Source organism: Oryx dammah, unplaced genomic scaffold, assembly GCF_014754425.2.
Source record: "Oryx dammah isolate SB20612 unplaced genomic scaffold, SCBI_Odam_1.1 HiC_scaffold_14, whole genome shotgun sequence".
Classification (NCBI taxonomy): Eukaryota; Metazoa; Chordata; class Mammalia; order Artiodactyla; family Bovidae; genus Oryx; species Oryx dammah.
The window spans coordinates 19,227,221-19,245,691 of NW_024070198.1; the positions used below are offsets into that span (position 1 = coordinate 19,227,221).

The window sequence follows — 18,471 nt, forward strand, 5'->3', positions numbered from 1 at the left end:
TCCATTTTTTTCTTTCAACATTAAATATGCCTTAAGTTTTCAATTCACAATCACAAAATGCTGACTTAAGGGCATTCATTATCTGATACAAACAATAATTGTAAAAGGATTAGAAAAGAGACTTGAAATAAAGTTTTAGCAGAAGTAGTACTTGAAGATGATTTTGAAGATTAGAAAGTATATAAATAATAGTGTGTTTGATTAAAGAAAGAAGTGAGAATTTAATTTGCGATCTTGGTTAGACTTTCCAGAGTCTTAATTTATTTTCTTTTTATGAAGTGCTCTGAAAAGAAACTTCATACTTGACATATAAAGCCCTGCTTCATTTAAGCCTATGTACAATAAGCATGAGATTAAAGTCTAAGATTACTGCCACATTAGGGGGCTGCCTATGGATCATGGCAACCTCAATATTTAAGGTCTGGATGACAACGTGAGTCAAAGCATACTAAGCTGATGTTCTATTCCTCCCTTGATTTTGACCAAGTTATTTCCCTTCTTTGGACATCAGTTTTCCTATATGTAAAATGGTAGGGGGGATAATCTACAGCTCTCCAAGCTCTTTTCTAACTTAAAACCCTATAACCCAGGTTACCCATGGGTATGCATTTGTTAAAACTCAGTCAATAAATCCTTATTATTTGCACATTCCATTAGATGCAAATTTTTATGACATCAAAGAAAACTCTATATACAAATGATAAACTTTAGTTAATGATATGCATGCTCACACATTTAGGGATTAATTATACTGATTTCTGCTAAAATGCACCCAAAATAAGAAGGATAAATGGATGGATGCATGGATAGAAAGGTGAGAAAGAAACTATACAAAAGTGTTAATGGTAGAATCTATGTGGTGAGTATATGAGGGTTCACTGTAAAATTCTGGCAAAGAAAGTGAAAGTAATAGTTGCTCAGTTCAGTTCAGTTGCTCAGTCAATGTCTGTCTCTGCAACCTCATGGACTGCAGCACTCCAGGCTTCCCTGTCAATCACCCACTTTCAGAGCTCACTCAAACTCATGTCTATCGAGTTGGTAATGCCATCCAACCATCTCATCCTCTGTCATCCCCTTCTCCTCCTGCCTTCAATCTTTCCCAGCATCAGGGTCTTTTCCAATGAGTCAGTTCTTCATGACAGGTAGCCAAAGTATTGGACCTTCAGCATCAGTCCTTCCAGTGAACACCCAGGACTGATCTCCTTTAGGATGGACTGGTTGGATTTCCTTGCAGTCCAAGGGACTCTCAAGAGTCTTCTCCAACACCACGGTTCAAAAGCATCAATTCTTCGGTGCTCAGCTTTCTTTATAGTCCAACTCTCACATCCATACATGACTACTGGAAAAATCATAGCTCTGACTAGACAGATATTTATTGGCAAAGTAATGTCTCTGCTTCTTAATATGCTGTCTACGTTGGTCATAGCTTTTCTTCCAAGGAGCAGCGTCTTACCTGCATGGCTGCAGTCACCATTTGCAGTGATTTTGGAGCTCCAGAGAATAAAGTCTGTCACTGTTTCTATTGTTTCCCCATCTATTTGCCATGAAGTGATGGGACCAGATGCCATGATCTTCATTTTTTGAATGTTGAGTTTTAAGCCAGCTTTTTCACTCTCCTCTCACTTTCATCAAGAGGCTCTTCAGTTCCTCTTCACTTTGTGCCATAAGGGTGGTGTCATTTGCATATCTAAGGTTATTAAATATTTCTCCTGGCAATCTTGATTCCAGCTTGTGCTTCATCCAGCCTGGCATTTTACATAATGCACTCTACATGTAAGTTAAATAAGCACGGTGACAATATATAGCCTTGATGTATCCCTTTCCCAATTGAAACCATGTCATTCCATGTTTGGTTCTAACTGTTGCTTCTTAACCTGCATACAAATTTCTCAGGAGGCAGGTGAGGTGGTCTGCTATCCCCGTCTCTTGAAGAATCTTCTACAGTTAGCTGTGAACCACACAGTCAAAGGCTTTGGCATAGTCAATAAAGCAGAAGCAGACGTTTTTCTGGAACAGTTGCTCAGTCATGTCCAACTCTTTGTGACCCCATGGACTGCAGCACACCAGACTCCTCTGTCCAGGGGATTCTCTAATCGCTTCTCGGCCTTTTGGCTAAGATCAAGTGTAGTATCTGTTCTTATCAGTTTAATATCTGATACATCCTCTATCCGAAGACAATATATTAAATGGATTTTGGGGATTAGGAGTTGGAATAGGAGCTTGCTCCGTCCACTCCACGCATCGACCTGGTATTGCAGTACTTCCAGGAATGGTGCACCCGCTTCGGGGGGAATAAAAAAAAGGGGGGCGGATTCTCTAAGCTAGAATACCAGAGTGGGTTGCCATTCCCTTCTCCAGGGGATTTTCCTGACTCAGGGATTGAACCTGTATCTCTTGTGCCTCCTGCATTGCAGGCAGATTCTCTACCTTCTGAGCCACTGGGGAAGTCTTCAAAATTCTGTCAACCTGGGTCTATGAAATTTTCATAATAAAATGTTGACCCAGTAGTTAAGTAATCTTTTAAATATCAGAAAAAATACTCTATGATTCTGATTTCTTCTTACATATTCAAACAACATTGGTAATCCTACATATCCCTGGGCTTCCTATATGGTGCTAGTGGTAAAGAACCTGCCTGCCAGTGCAGGGGAGGTAAGAGATACAAGTTCAGTCCCTGGGTTGGGAAAATCCCCTGGAGGAGGGCATGGCAACCCACTCCAATATTCTTGCCTGGAGAACCCTTGGACAGAGGAGCCTGATGGGCTACAGTTCATAAGGTTGCAAAGAGTCAGACAGGACTGAAATGACTTAGCATGCATAAATACCAAGCACATGGCAAGATTCTCTTCCCTAATCTTTTTAGCACAGTCTGTAATAATATTCCCAATATTTAAAATTTAAAAAAAGGCTAATGAAAAGATGACAATAGCAAATACTGGAAAGGATATAAAGAAACTGTAACTCTCATGCACTGCTGGATGAAATGTAAAATAATGTTGCCACTGGAAAACAGGCTCACAGTTCTTCAATTAAACACAGAGGATATATACCCAAGAGAAATAAAAACATATGCTCATATTAAAAACTTGAACACAATGTTCATAATAGCATTATTTATAATAGCTAAAAGGTGGAAACACCTAAATGTTCATCAACTGGTGTATGGATAAACAAATGTGATATATTCATATAACAGAATATTATTCAGTCATAAAAAGGAATGAAGTATCGACACATACTAAAACATGGATGAAATTTGAATGTTTTATGCTAAAAAACACAATCTCAAAAAACCACTTATTGTATGATTCCATTTATATGAAATGTCCAGAAAGTGTAAAACTATAGACACAGAAAGTTAGTTATTCCCGAAGGCTAGAGGAGATGAGTGTTTAGGGTGATGGCTAATGAGTTCAGGGTTTTGGCAGGATTGGAAACAGTAAAAATGTTCTAAAATTGATGGTGGTGATAGATACATCCTTTGTAATTGTTCTAAAAGTCAATGAATTTTACAGTTTCAATAAGTGAATTGTATGATATATAAATTATACCTCAACAAAACTGTAAAAAATTGAAAATCATGTCAAAACTTATCCAGTCTCTCTCTGGTCTCTTCTCTGCCCTATGCCTCATTAGCTCTCTGGTCAAGAAGTGGTCTCACCAACTCTTTCCCTTGTCTTTTGCTTCAGAGGAACTTAAACTTTCTTATATATTCCTGGAAAACTACTCCTTAGATTTCTTTTTCAGTTTTGTTTCACCTTTGTGCTTGAACTATAATAATTTTTGAGGCTTTCTTGATTCCATTAATTCATTTGACAAATTTATAGAGTAGTTATGTCATGTCAGACACTCTATTAAGCACCTAAGGCATAAAGTCAAAAAAACCTGGTGCTTGCCCTCAAAAATGTTTGCTGTCTATTAAGGGAGGCAAACATATAAACAGATAATTCATATATAAATCAACATGTACCATAACTGAAGCAAGTAAAAGAGCTAAGGGAGAGAAGACTTTGCTGTTACACTTAAAGCCAGAAAACCTAGGTTAAATGAAATAGGTTTAATAGCTTTGAAATCTTAAACAAGTCACTTAATTACCCTGAGACCCAGTAAAATGGAGAAAATGCCATCTACCTTACCAGGTTTGTGTGATAATCATATGCAAACATAATATGAAAATACTTTATAAACTATATATTCTAGTATACCATGTTAATAATATTTTGGAAATAATTATTGCTTCATCTACTTTCTTTGCAATTTAGTAAGGATAAAGTAAGTAATGTGCTCTAAGATCTGAGAAAAAATAATATGATATTTTTCTTATAACTGAAAGTAACAGATGGAATTTTAATAGTTTCTGGCACAAAAGGAAACATCTTGAAATGTAATGATTTCAAGACTGACTGAAGAGATGGAGAATAACATGGACAAAGGGTTAGATCATGGTTGGAAGAGACAAAGGCCAACTGGATAGCAACCTTGAACTGAACATAGGTGCGGTAGAAAACATGGTATTGAAGGCAGGACTTTGAAAGTGAGGGAGAATTTTAATGGAAGCTATGAGCTTGCCATACTCTTATCAATCACATACACTTTCTTTTAACACATAAAAGTGAATTTATCTCAGTGAAGAAATGTCCTTTCCCAGAATAACTTAAGCACAAAGTTCTACTGTATTTCAAATCTCCCAGAAACAAAGAACTAAGAAGCTACATGCACAGACATAAGAACAGCATGTTTTCTGGTCAGTTTAATTAAGTGAAGAGGAACTAAAGAGCCTCTTGATGAAAGTGAAAGCTGCCGCTGCTGCTAAGTCACTTCAGTCGTGTCCGATTCTGTGCGACCCCATAGATGGCAGCCCACCAGGCTCCGCTGTCCCTGGGAGTCTCCAGGCAAGAACACTGGAGTGGGTTGCCATTTCCTTCTCCAATGCATGAAAGTGAAAAGTGAAAGTGAAGTCGCTCAGTCATGTCCGATTCTTCGAGACCCCATGGACTGCAGCCCACCAGGCTCCTCCATCCATGGGATTTTCCAGGCAAGAGTACTGGAGTGGGGTGCCATTGCCTTCTAAAAAAAACTAGCTTAAAACTAACCATTCAAAAAATGAAGATCCTGGCATTCGGACCCATCACTTCATGGCAAATAGATGGGGAAACAATGGAAACAGTGACAAACTTTATTTTCTTAGGTTCCAATATCACGGCAGATGGTGGCTGCAACCATGAAATTAAAAGACGCTCCTTGGCAGAAAAGCTATGATCGACCTAGACAACATATTAAAAAGCAGAGACATTACTTTGCCAACAAAGGTCTGTCTAGTCTAGGCTATAGTTTTTCCAGTAGTCATGTATGGATGTGAGAGTTGGACTATAAAGAAAGCTGAACACTGAAAAATTGATGCTTTTGAACTGTGGTGTTGGAGAAGACTCTTAAGAGTCCTTGGGCAGCAAAGAGATCAAACCAGTCCATCCTAAAGGAAATCAATCCTGAATATTCACTGGAAGGACTGATGCTGAAGCTGAAGGTCCAATGCTTTGGCTACCTGTCATGAAGAGCTGACTCACTGGAAAAGACCCTAATGCTGGGAAAGATTGAAGACAGGAGAAGGGGATGACAGGATGAGATGGTTGGATGGCATCACCAACTTGATAGACATGAGTTTGAGCAAGTTCTGGGAGTTGGTGATTGACAGGGAAGCCTGGCATGCTGTAGTCTATGGGGTCACAAAGAGTCGGTTACGACTGAGCAATTGAACTGCCTGACATAGTGTTGGCTCCTGGTGAAATCTGTGGAGTCTCTGTATATTTTCTACACTTCCTTTCTGTTTAAAAAAATACCAAATAAATTATAAGCTAAAGAACAAGTTAACCAATAAATCTGTGTAAAGACAAAAATTAAAAATAATAACAATGGCAAACTAGCTCTACAGATCATATGTATTAAACAGGCAAATAAATTATAATCTCAAATAACAGAATAATATAACAGAGTTAATAGTACTATTTGACATTTAATATTTCAATGTCCCAACTCACATATATATATGTGTAAGTGTGTGTGTGTGTGCCAAGCTCCTCTGTCCATGGGATTTTCCAGGCAAGACTGCTGGAGTGGGGTGCCATTGCCTTCTTCGGTTTCAATCTTAATGGCATACAAATGTAAGATATTTCCAAAAAATTCTTTAATGTCTAATATATTATTCCAAGTTCTCAAGTTCTCACTTAGCTAGATATAATAAGAGAACGGAATAATTAGAGACCACAAATAACATCAGTCACATATATGGGCTAAATATTTGCATTTATTCCTATTTAATACTTATCATGGGTCCTAACAGGCACTTCTGACTGGAGCCCAGCAATGGATGAGAGGGGGCAGAAAACTAAACTTAGGAAAAGGGAGGTGTTTTATTTACATAACCTAGATGTTACATATATGTTCAGGCCCAAATCCTTCTAGCCTACAGGAATGACAGTACTATCACCAATGGCATATTGGGGCGGGGGAGGCTTCTCTCCTAGATTAGCATTAGAAAAGTAGTTATAAATATTTTTTCAACTAGTTGCCATAAGTAGTGCCAACATGGCACTATTGAATAAAGGCTGGAGAGGATTGGGTGGAGAGTTAGTGGCCCTAGATTTTTAACCTTTTGCTGTGCTCAGATGCACTATAGAGTTTCTGAGCCAAGACTAGAAGGACACAACTGGAAATAGAATTTGAAAGTAAAAAACTGATATTTGACAGAAACAATGGAAGACAATGCCCTACAGGGTTACTAGACACAACTGTACAAAACATGCTGTAATGGACGCTATATTGCAGCTACCAGATCCCCCTTCAGGACCGAAGAATTTATTTCCTTGGCTACTGGGAGTGCTACCAGCTGACAATCTTCAGCTAACTGCCCTCTCCAGGAATTGTCCTTGGTTGAAAAGAGCTACTTCTTCCAAGGTCATTCAGCCTGCATCCAATAACCGGTTGATCGACGTGAGGGTCTGAAGTTCTGACTCCCTCACTTCAATCCTGAAAGGCCATCCCAGCTCCAGAGCTTTGGTAGAGTTTGCTGAGCATTTGTTTGGAATGCTACCACAGACCAGCCTCTCCCTCTGCCCAATTCTGACTCCTTTCCTTCCCCCTAAAGTGTACTGAGAGCACTTCTCAGAAAACTCTGTCCATGTTAGTCTCTACCTCAGAATTTGCTTTGTGAGAAACCCAACCAGCAAGTCACGGAGATATGGAACCACATGCAGTTTCATTGTGAATAAATTATGATGTTAGTGATATCATAGGTCCCTAGGTAGTCCAGTACATTAAGAAGTTTATCAAATTCCTCCCCATTCTTGGTCTTCAATTCAGTACCTGACAACTAATTATCAACCTGTGGAAAACCTGGAGAGTCAGAGGTGCCAAAAGAACATCTGAGTAAAAGATAGGAATTGGAATTATTTATTTCAAGACAACTGACAGGGAGAAACCCAACAATATAAGATTAGAAAATAAAATTTTAGTATAGAGGATATAGATTAGATAAAAGAAGATTTGCCAATAATTAAAAAAGTGATAGAATATTAGAATAACTGGTAATGAAGTTAGATTATTCATTTAATACCATTTATAATAACAATAATTTGAATTCATTCTATGTTAAGAGCTATGCTGAGCATGTCATACAGCGTATTTAAGTAATTAATCTTTACAACAGTGCTATGAGGAAGAATTATTATTATGCCCATTTTATAGATAAAGAAATTCCCAATACTTACAAAGATAAAGTAACTTGTCTAAAGCTAGAAAATGATAAAATAAGGATCCCAACCCAGGATTTTCTGACTCTAAAACTCACACTCTAGACTACTGCCTCTGGGTACATATATATTTTGTGTGTTGTGTTAGAATCTGAGAAAATGAAAGGATATGTTTAATTTTCTCTAATCCAATGGGAAGAATGGCTAGTTGATGTAGATTCTGACCAATCATAGAATCTTTTGGCGCCTCTGTTGCTATTTGTGTCAAATAGAGATAATGATACCTTTTTTTTTTTTTTTTTGCCTAAAGGCATTCCAAAAAACAACTGATGCCCCTGGTTAATAAAATCTAGGATTTTATAATTTTTTGTTGAACAGGATAAAATTTTTTATATTGTTATATATCTTTTAAGAAACTAAACTATTATTCACTCAAAGGAAACTGCTCTGAGTAAGTAATTTGGGAAAAACTAGGGGCAGAAATAACATTCATATATGCATTAACTTTAAAAGGTAAGTCTCATACTTCTAGAAGATAGAGGAGACCAAAAAAGTAGGAATTCTGTAAACAGAATAAATTAAGATTAAGCAATGGGATGTGAAAATTCTCAGGAAAAAAAAAAGATAAAGATTAGAGCTAGTAGAATCAAATAGATGTGAGGTAATACAGCAGGTCATTTAAGCAAGGCAGAATAACATGAACAAGGATCAAGAATAAGCATGGCGTGTTTGAGGAAGAGAAGACTTTGAAAAGAAACAATAACTCTCACTTATATGGATTAACTTAGCCTTTTCTTTTTATTAAGACTGGGAAATAGCCCAAATCAGTGCTTTGCAAAATTTTTTGTTTCAAGGCACAAGTGTAGAATTTCCATTTGCCATGGTACACACCTGGAGTGTTAATAAGACCACTGCACTGCCATTTTTAGACATGAAATATTCTAATATACTGACAAGTTAGGATATCTACAACAAATTTTTGAGTTGGAAAATACTGTAAATATATATTTATATGTGTGTGTATACATGTGTGTACAAAAGGCTCGAAAAGTTTCACCTAGACTTTTAAAGATACACATACATACATACATATATATTCTATATTACATTAAAACATTTCTCTTACATACAAATTACTAATATAATTTTAAAAGTTAAAAAAACACAAATGTTAAAATGTTAAAACAAGAAGAATTTAAAGATCATATTATTCTACACCCTTTTCTAAATGAGGAAACAGTCAAAGGAAGGTTAACCAGGGACTGGAAGCCAAGAATTCACAGTCCAGGGCTACTGTCCATCCCATTTGTCATACATCTCATGGTACCTCTGAGGGCTTTTTCCATAGATTAATCTGCTAGAAAACTAGATCAAAGGTCAGCAAACTTTTTTCTCTAAAAAGCCAGATAGTAAGACATCTTTGGCTGTCAGGATCTGTCATATCTTCTTCTTCTTTTTCCCAACACTTTAAATATAAAAACTACATGCAGCTTTCAGAACAGTATAACACCAGGTCACATACCAGGTTTGGTCCACAAACTGATCTAGATTAAGCAGAAGGGAAAAAGACAAAGGAAACAAGACTTATCATAGGGTAATTTACATCAGTCATTAGTGAGGTTACAGAGACCCACCTAGGGTGGGAGGAGTATAACTGAGAGGGGAAAGAAGCTTCAATGACAATTGTGCTTAAATTTTCCCAAATTTCTATAGCAATCCAGACTTGAGTTTTAAATGGCCAGTAAGGTAAGAAATCAACATAGAGAATTCTGAGGGGTAATTGGATTTGTGTTTTCATATATATTCATAATTGAGGTCTCAGGGCAATGTGGCCAATACACCCAGAGTAAGGAGGTAGAATGTTATGCATTGTTTTTAATGCTAGTACATTGGTTGAATGTTTGTAAACTAAAGTTAAGAGCTCTTTCTAGTTCTGAATCAAAAATTTTTGAAGAAAAAGAAAAAGATGACGGAGAAGTGAGAATCAGCTCTCAACCTTAAAGAACTCTCACTTTAGGTTTCTTTTCTTGGTGACTAACAACAGTCACTGGAATTGCTCTGTCCCTGCCTGGCCTAAAAACTGCACATTATTCCACACTAACATCACAAGTGCAACAGGCATCCTGGTATAAATTAGAGGCATCCTGGAATAGTAGAGAGACTTTGACAGGAGACAGATCCAGTTTAAATTCTGATCCTGCTCCTTACTAGCATTTGTGATCTTGAATTAATGATCTGAACCTCATTTTCCTTATCTAATCAGTCTGGATAATAATACCCGCTTCACAGAGTTACTGGGAGAATTTCATGAGATATGGTATAAAAGTAAAAAATAGTACCCAACATATGGTAGGTGTTCAACAAACTATTACTTCCTTTCCCTCCTGTATCCCCAACAACCACCCAGTGTTTGTTGAAGATCTTTTCACCACTGTAGTTACACTTATATGATAGAGATCACCCTATTTGGGGAATTAAAAATTACTTTAAAAGTGTTTAGAATATTCAATAGCAAACAGGGGGATGCAAAACACCTAAGATACTTAAGTGAAAGCCTAACACTGATAGTTGCCTTGGAGAGTTCAAGCCTCTTCACACATAGTAATAGATAATATTTGCCAAGGACAGGACCAGAAAAATAGTAATTACTCAGTGTCAGTGTGTTGCTTTGTAGCTTGCAAAGTCCTTCTACATCACTACCACATTTAAGACTCAGAATGACCCAGAACAGAGACCTTGAACCCAGGTCAGCTGATCATCCAGTGATGTTTCCAGTAGACCAAATTCAATGCAAAATATATAGGTTACTTTGTTTAAAATCTTAAGGCATGAGCACTGAATCTTCCTTTAAGAAAACCGTGCTTAACTAAAAGGTATTAAGTTTGGCTGCTCAGCTTCATGTGACCACCCTCCGGGAAGATAAATGGCCCAACTGATAGTAAACAGTATGGGATTAAGAAAGTTACAGTGTTCTTTGTATTGTTTTGTGTATTACTTTTGTAGAAAAAACAGAACCAGGACTCTCATTTTCACCTACTAAAATTTCGTTTTCCTCAATGATTATATGAGAAAGAGAAAAATATTTATTAGATGTTTATTTGTCTCATTTTTTGTGTGTAGATTTGAGTTTCCACCAGTCATTCCAAAGAAATTTCTATCTCTACAAGAAAATATTTTCCTAGTCCTTGTGATGCATAATATGAAGAATCAGAAATAGAAGAAGAATTAAACCATAAAAAAGAAGAGCTTAGCCAAGAAAGAAGAGACGGAGAGAGAGAAAATTATCAGACAACAATGAGAAATAAGTCTACTGGGTATAGAAGTGGCTTGGAGAGGAAACAAGATCTCATCAAATGTCATTCTACTCTTGGATTGTACTTCTTCAACCAAGACATAATGTGGTTTTGTTTTCTAGGGGCAGCAATTTACTTGGTGACCACTACCAAACTGTTCACTAGGAGCTATGGGAGACAGTTCAAAAATTAGGATTTGGCTCCTGCTCTTAAGGTGTAAGAGACACATAAACAATTAAGGCTCTTTAGTTAGTGCACAGTAGAGGCAAATCAGGCCTGACAATACTTGGACAAAGAATTGACCTAAGAGAAGACTGAACTATTTCTGGTTTTTGGTTTCCTTCTGAAATATTGTAAAATATCACCCTAAAGACATTTGATTTGTGAGAAAAATTAGTCTAAAACTTTCCAAAATGAAACCCAAATGCCACTGAAAAAACCCAGGGATGTAGACAACTGGCTACCCATATCGTTTGAAAATGCCTGAATCAGAGCAAATAAAAGAAAATTAAAGCCTTCTCTGGGAGAATCTGAGATGGATCTTCAAAACTTTTTAAACATATTTCTTGAAAGGAAAGTTTTAAAGAACTTAAAAGAAGGGCATGATGTCTTAATAAAAGCCAGCAAGTACCATATTGAATGACTAGTGGAGCCTCAAATCCAGAAATAATTGAGGGGGATAAAGTAAATAGCTAATTTTTCTCCCCTCTTTCTCATAAGATCAGTGAAGGAAATGAAATTTTAGTAGGTAAAAATAGAGGGCTTCAGTATTGTGAGATCTACTGCTATTTCGTCAACAAAAATAAGAGGCAAAATAAACAAAACAAACAACACTCTGATTTTCTCAAATCCACACAATTTAGTATCAGTTGGGGCATTTATCTTCCTGGAAGGAAGCATAAAATAAAAATTAAGATGGCTCCAATATGTTACCTAAAGGTCAAACAGCAAACATTTCTTACTCCAAGTTAGCTACACTGAGCAATTTGCTATAACTTCAGATGTATGTCTGATCTAGTATCTTTTGATATGCAGAATGAATACTTAATAAGAGAATCTGCCCAAATCCTGTGAAAAAGCACCCTAGTGGAAGCTGAGCACTGTACCAAGCTGTAGCAGCACTAAGGTACTCACCCTCTACACTCAAGGGTGAAGGAAGAGCTTAGAAAATGGACATCCATCCACTGCCCAAATGAAGCCAATTTTATCCCTTCCAGATATCCTACTAGCCAAACATTCAGAAAATAATGGAAGGGAGGTATGTGGTAGACTTCATCCCAAGGCCAGGCAGGACCCTATATCAAAGGTCAATTGAGGAAAAAACTATTATAAAACTTTCCAAAGTCAAGGCAATAACCAAAAGAATACACAGTATAATCTTAACAGCAAAGCATTATATACTAAAAAGCAAAAACATTGTAAGGAAATATGATAATTCATTGTTTTTGTCTTTAATGGTAAGATTATTTTTTTCTTCTATATTCTTCTATATATCCCGACAAACTCTGATATAATTTAATACTTTTCTGAATTGTACACTTTTTCTACAACAAGCAAGCAACTAGCTTTACAGTAAAAACAAACAAACAAAAAATATCAAATGGAAAAAAGAAAAATAAGAGGGAGGGGGGAATACTTAGTTCTAAGGGGATAATTCTAGAATTTTCTTTAGAATATCATCATAAACTCTGAAAATTAGCATCACCAAAACTCTGTGATTATGCTTTAAAAACAGCCTAACATTTTGCATGCTCCAGCCACTGGTCTTTCTGTGTTTGTTTCTCCTCTGTGCAAACTTGACGAAATGCTAATAAAAATCTCATTCCATGAAAAGTGTGTAAGTGAGAAGAGAAAGAAGGAGAGAAATGTGCACTTAAGAAGGAGAGGAAGAATGTTTGAAAAGCATGTGACAAATGAGTAACAAACTTTTGGAGAAGTATGAATGGGTAAAAATGCAAATAAAACTCCAAATGAGATATACTTGAGACTGGCCTTACCAACAGGGAGGAGAGTATAGAAAGATTATAATGGAGAGGAGAGAGCAAAGTATAAAAGAAAAAATAGCAGGAAAAATACAAACTTCATGTGTGTGTGTGTTTTTCATATAGGATTCACAACATTCCTCAGAAAATTCAATTTAGTTGCCCTGTTCTAGCTTGCTAACCAGAACCAATTTAATTTTAAATCTACACGCAGAGCCAAGGGGGACGAAATATTTTGCAATTACTTTTAGCTCCCTTTTGGAAGGCAGAATAAGATTTAACCAGTTCTGCTCCAGCTACAGTAACCTTCTAGGTTTGTCAGAGGCCTAGATGGTGTCCTTCAGTTGAAAAGTAAAAAACAGAAAACTGTGTACTGCAATTACTTGCTTTGTTTAACAACTTAATGGGAGTGAATTTTTGAGAATGTGACAAATTGTTCTTGATTTATCTGCACAGGGCATGAAATACTGGTGCAAGAGAGCAATTTGTTTCACAGACAATGTCTACTCCTTGCTATAAATCTGTCCACTGTCACACTCTATTTGACAACCAGTTAGGTGATTTTTGAAAAACTAGTTTATTACTGCATTTAACAAAGAGCAGAAAACTGATATACGACCCTCTCATTGCTTCTCAGCTACCAGGAACACATTTCTCAGATATCAGTCTATACAATGCTTAGGTTTTATGCTCTATCGTGACAGATAGGTAAACAAGTTGATAAAATCAAGCTCATTCAAAAAGAAAAGGTTATCATATTCATGCATGCCCGTTGCTTGTCATGAAACTTCAAACAGTTTCTGGTTCTGCTTACCATCTGCACAGATTTATTCCAAATAACATAACAAAGTTTGTTTCTTGATTTCTTTCAACATAAATAGAACCATTAAGTTTTGGGAGTGTTTATATTCCAGGAGATCATCAGATCATCTATTCTGATTAGTCTTAACACATTGGCCTGGCCCCTGCCTTTACACAGAGCTCAGCCCCTTCTCCCCTCCTCAGTCAGCACTTTCTACATTAACATTGTTGTATTTCTGAAGCATCTGTCCTCAGAAACATTCTTTGCCATGCCTCCTACTGGGAGGAAATGAGGCTGCTACAGGTCTGACTTGAGTTCCCCTTAGGCTATATTGTAGTATGTAGTATGAAGTTGCTCAGTTGTGACCGACTTTTTGTGACACCATGAACTATAGCCTACCAGCCTCCTCCCTCCATGGGATTTTCCAGGCAAGGATACTGGAGTGAGGTGCCATTTCCTTCTCCAGGAGATCTTCCCAACCCAGGGTGTGAACATGGGTCTCCCACATTGTAGGCAGACGCTTTACCGTCTGAGCCACCAGGGAAGTCCCATATTGTAGTATATCTTTATTAAAAGCAAAATAAATGACTCAGATGCTATATATGTGTGCTGTGTTGTGTCTGATTCTTTGCAACTCCATGGACAAACTCCCGCCAGGCTCCTCTGTCCATGGAATTCTCCAGGCAAGAATACCAGAGCGGGTTGCCATTTCCTACTCCAGAGGATCTTCATAATGGAGTGGGTTGCTGTTTCCTACTCCAGAGAATCTTCCCAAACCAGGAATTGAACCCGCAACTCCTGCGTCTCCTCCATTGCAGATTCTTTACCTACTGAGCCACCTGGGAAGCCCCACCTGGGGACTTGGCAACTATTCCAAATTGTGACAAGTTTTTCGGTTCTTGCTTTTTTGGTGGGGGAAGCAGTAAAGAAGGAAGCCATTTATAAATGTTATACACATACAGATCCACACAAGACTATTTAATCACTGTTGATTTAAATGTAGACACCATCTCCACCACACCAATTTACCATTAGCTGGTTGAAAACTGGGAGATGTTGAGGGAGAATCTCGAGCAGTTTTAATAGAAATAATTCTTCTTGGTAAAATAAGAGCTAAATTACAAAGGTCCTAACTCTATACATTAGCTGTCCAATAAAGAGGAGTATGATTCAGAATTTTGTATGCCATTATCTTATAAGAGGTGGCAAGAATACAGAGAAGAACTATACAAACGAGATCTTCATGACCCAGATAACCATGATGGTGTGATCACTCAGCAAAGCAGACATCCTAGAATGCGAAGTCAAGTGGGCCTTTGGAAGCATCACTATGAACAAAGCTAGTGGAGGTGATAGAATTCCAGTTGAGCTATTTCAAATCCTGAAAGATGATGCTGTGAAAGTGCTGCACTCAATATGCCAGCAAATTTGGAAAACTCAGCAGTGGCCACAGGACTGGAAAAGGTGTTTTCATTCCAATCCCAAAGAAAGGCAATGCCAAAGAATCGCCTTATTGACTATGCCAAAGCCTTTGACTATGCGGATTACAGCAAACTGTATAAAATTCTTAAAGAGATGGGCATACCAGACCACCTGACCTGCCTCCTGAGAAATCTGTATGCAGGTCAGGAAGCAACAGTTAGAACTGGACATGGAACAACAGACTGGTTCCAAATTGGCAAAGGAGTATGTCAAGGTTGTATACTGTCACCCTGCTTATTTAACTTATATGCAGAGTATATCATAAGAAATGCCAGTCTGGAAAAGCATAAGCTGGAATCAAGATTGCTGGGAGAAATATCAAAACCTCAGATATGCAGATACCACCACCCTTATGGCAGAAAGCAAAGAAGAACTAAAGAGCCTCTTGATGCAAGTGAAAGAGGAAAGTGAAAAAGTTGGCTTAAAACTCAACATTCAGAAAACTAAGATCATGGCATCTAGTCCCATCACTTCATGGCAAATAGATGGGGAAACAATGGAAACAGTGAGAGACTTTATTTTGCGGTGCTCCAAAATCACTGCAGATGGTGACTGCAGCCATGAAATTAAAAGATGCTTACTCCTTGGAATAAAAGCTATGACCAACCTAGATAGCATATTAAAAAACAGAGACCTTACTTTGCCAACAAAGGTCCGTCTAGTCAAGGCTATGGTTTTTCAGTAGTCATGTATGGATGTGAGAGTTGAACTATAAAGAAACTTGAGCGCTGAAGAATTGATGCTTTTGAACTGTGGTGTTGGAGAAGACTCTTGAGAGTTCCTTGGACAACAAGGAGATCCAACCAATCCATCCCAAAGGAAATCAGTCCTGAGTATTCATTGGAAGGGTTTGATGTTGAAGGTGAAACTCCAATATTTTGGCCACCTGATGCAAAGAATCAACTCATTGGAAAAGACCCTGATCCTGGGAAAGATTGAAGGTGGGAGACAAAGGGGACGACAGAGGATGAGATGGTTAGATGGCATCACCAACACGATGGATATGAGTTTGAGTAGGCCGCGGGGTTGGGTGATGGACAGGGAAGCCTGGCGTGCTGCAGTCCATGGGTTTGCAAAGAGTTGGACATGACTGAGCAACTGAACTGACTGACTAATCTCATTTAGAAGTTGGTATCATCAGATTCCTGGATTGAGTGGGAAAAAATATAAAACCTCAGCAATATAAATAGTATAAACAATCTTCAGATGAATAGGTGGAAATGATTCTGAAATAGGTAAGTCTGAAATCAATTGTGAAATAGAGCTATTTCAAAGCACTAACCCCCTGCCTTCAAATCCTTCCTCCACCACTTAATTTCTCTGAACATGCAATTCTTCATTTTTAAAGTGAAAATAATATTTAGTACCTCATAAAGTTGTTCTGAAGATTAAATCACCTAGTTTGGTACCTGAATGAGCACTCAACAACTGTCATCTATTCTTATTGCTACTATTATTTTTCTGGTGTAATGTTTTTACTTACTATTATCGGCTGAAATATGAATTAATTAATGAAATGAATGAAAGGAAGAACAAATAAACACACTGTAACACTTGTAGAGAATAGACTCTAGGGGGTACCTAGCAAGGAAACTGCATTTCTTTTTTTGTTAGGCTGATGGCCCACAAAAATTTTAATGAAGAGCAATCACATATCACTAGTGACATTTTTCTGCAGATACAATCTAATATTAAGGTATATATTATATGAAAATGATATCATGTTAGGGTCATACTTGCCAAATAACTAAGGCCCTCAATTTTTGCCTGTTGGATCATCATACTTATATATACACATGTGATTGGAGAAGGCGATGGCACCCCACTCCAGTACTCTTGCCTGGAAAATCCCATGGACAGAGGAGCCTGGTAGGTTGTGGTCCACGGGGTCGCTAAGAGTCGGACACGACTGAACGACTTCCCTTTCACTTTTCACTTTGCATTGGAGAAGGAAATGGCAACCCACTTCAGTGTTCTTGCCTGAAGAATCCCAGGGATGGGGGAGCCTGGTGGGCTGCCATCCATAGGGTCACACAGAGTCGGACACGACTGAAGTGACTTAGCAGCAGCAGCAGCATACACATGTGATACATATATGAATGGTGTCGACCCCTTAGCAAGGCAAATAAGGCAACTATGCTCAAGTACTGAAAATAATAAGATTTAAACATCAACAATAAATCCAGTTAACGAATATTAAAATTGAGGTTTCTTATGGTTCCTTATTGGAGAAGGCAATGGCACCCCACTCCAGTACTCTTGCCTGGAAAATCCCATGGATGGAGGAGCCTGGTAGGCTGCAGTCCATGGGGTCGCTAAGAATCAGACACGACTGAGCGACTTCACTTTCACTTTTCCCTTTCATGCATTGGAGAAGGAAATGGTTCCTTATGCATATCCTCATTTTATTCATTTACATCCCATAATGCAAATATTTGTTCAAGGAAACTGTGGTAGATATTGTAAACAATACAAAGAATGTAACTCAATTTTGGCTCAGTTCACCAGTATTTAATGAGCACCTCTCATGGGCCAAGCAAGGTAGGTGTGCTAGGTACAAGGGCTGTAAAGAAAAATAAGATACAGCCTGGGCCCTTGAGGAAAAGGGCACAAATAATTACAATACAAAGCATGGAGACTGGTAGGAAATTCAGTAGTAATACAAAAGATGAAGTGATCAATTCTGAAAAGAAATTGGAAAAACTGAGAAGAGAATGTCATGCCTGGCAAGATTTTTAACAGCAGTATGTCAAGTGGACACAAAAGAGTCCAGTCTAGACAAAGAAGGGTATTACACAGGCATGTAGTCAAATGGTTCAGTACCGCCTTGACTAGGAAGCACAGGGGAGAAAAAAGAAAGTGATAGGTTAGCAAGGTGAGGAGGGTTAAACTATAAACTGCCTCTCTCACTTATCATGCTAGGAGGCTTGGAATTTTTTCTTCTTAAGACAACTAAGCCATTTTATACAAGGGTCAGATTTGTGTTTTTTATCTGTAGAGAAAAGAGAACAGACTGCGATGGCTGCTGCTGCTGCTGCTGCTGCTAAGTCGCTTCCGTCGTGTCCGACTCTGTGCGACCCCATAGACGGCAGCCCACCAGGCTCCCCCATCCCTGGGATTCTCCAGGCAAGAACACTGGAGTGGGTTGCCATTTCCTTCTCCAATGC

The 18,471-nt window shown here is 38.0% G+C and overlaps 1 protein-coding gene and 1 non-coding gene across 2 annotated transcripts in view; one reads left to right on the forward strand and one right to left on the reverse strand.

Annotated features, from left to right (window-relative positions):
- HPSE2 (heparanase 2 (inactive)) overlaps positions 1 to 18,471 on the reverse strand; it is a 702,164-nt gene that overhangs the window by 429,537 nt on the left and 254,156 nt on the right. The gene's annotated exons all lie outside the window — the stretch shown is intronic.
- On the forward strand, positions 2,093 to 2,283 carry LOC120874023. The gene has a single exon (XR_005723590.1). It is a non-coding gene; the product is annotated as a U2 spliceosomal RNA (small nuclear RNA).